This window comes from Stegastes partitus, unplaced genomic scaffold, assembly GCF_000690725.1.
Source record: "Stegastes partitus isolate 25-593 unplaced genomic scaffold, Stegastes_partitus-1.0.2 Scaffold414, whole genome shotgun sequence".
NCBI classification, from domain to species: Eukaryota; Metazoa; Chordata; class Actinopteri; family Pomacentridae; genus Stegastes; species Stegastes partitus.
The window spans coordinates 354,743-355,834 of NW_007578145.1; the positions used below are offsets into that span (position 1 = coordinate 354,743).

At 41.5% G+C, this 1,092-nt stretch overlaps 1 protein-coding gene across 1 annotated transcript in view; it reads left to right on the forward strand.

Moving 5' to 3' along the window:
• Positions 1 to 1,092, forward strand: part of dus1l (dihydrouridine synthase 1-like (S. cerevisiae)) — an 11,746-nt gene that overhangs the window by 3,519 nt on the left and 7,135 nt on the right. The window lies entirely within an intron of this gene.

Here is a 1,092-nt window from a genome sequence, read left to right on the forward strand (position 1 = left end):
CTGCACGGGGAGAACATGCAAACTCCAAGCAGAAAGATTCTGGTGCCCCCACTGGGACGCGAACCGGCAACCTTCTTGCTGTGAGGTAGCAGTGCTAACCAACTGCGCCACCTTGCAGCCCTATAACAATAATAATAAACTTTATTTGTATAGCACTTTTTAAGAACACAATTTGCAAAGTGCTTTTCCATAAAGAAAAAAAACAACATGTATAAAAAGTACAGGCAAACACTCAAAATATAAAAGTACACACAACAAAAATGGAAGAAGAACCGACTGGGTCACTCTTGAAAGGAAAACTGATTAAGAAGACTGATTAAAAAGACGACATCACAGAGGGGAATGAAGATAAAAGCTGTAGATAAAAGTAGATTAGGAAAGATAAAAGAGAGAAGGACGGCAGTTAGTATTAATTAAAAAAAAAAGGGAAAAGAAAGAGGAGAAAATCTAAAAGAGAACATCACTCGAAAGCAAGTCTATAAAAGTGGGTTTTAAGAAGTGATTTAAAAGATGATATTGAGTCTGCCAGCCTTATTTCCTCAGGTGGGTCGTTTCAAAGCCGAGGGGCCCTCACCGAAAAGGCCCGGGCGCCTTTGGATTTGAGTTGTCCGTCTGTATCTCAATCCGTTCGTCCGAAGTTGTCAAAGTGTAAAAGAAGTTGTCAATGCGAACCGAAATCTACAAAAGTCGTCTCACAATTTGTCTGTAATCAGGTTTTCAAATGTGTAAAAAATCTGCTCATGGATATGTAGTAAGAGTTGTCAATGCGTACAGAGGTATTCGTCGTTGAAAAAGCTACGTATTCGAGTCAAGCTGCTTCCCCATTGGCTGTCTTTTCACACGTGACGTTTGCTGCACTTCTACCGTGGGAGAATCTGAAACTGAAGAGTATCTGAAAATCAGGGTTTCTGCTTCCTGAGGCTCACAGGATGGTTCATTGTGTACCGCTCTGCTGCTCTGTAACTCAGTCGTTATCAGACGGCGTTACGCATCAGAGTCTCAAAATCTCACTTCAGACGAACGGATTGAGATACAGACAGACAAATCTCCATGGACAAATAGTTTTGCTAGAATGCTGCCCCCGTAGGTATC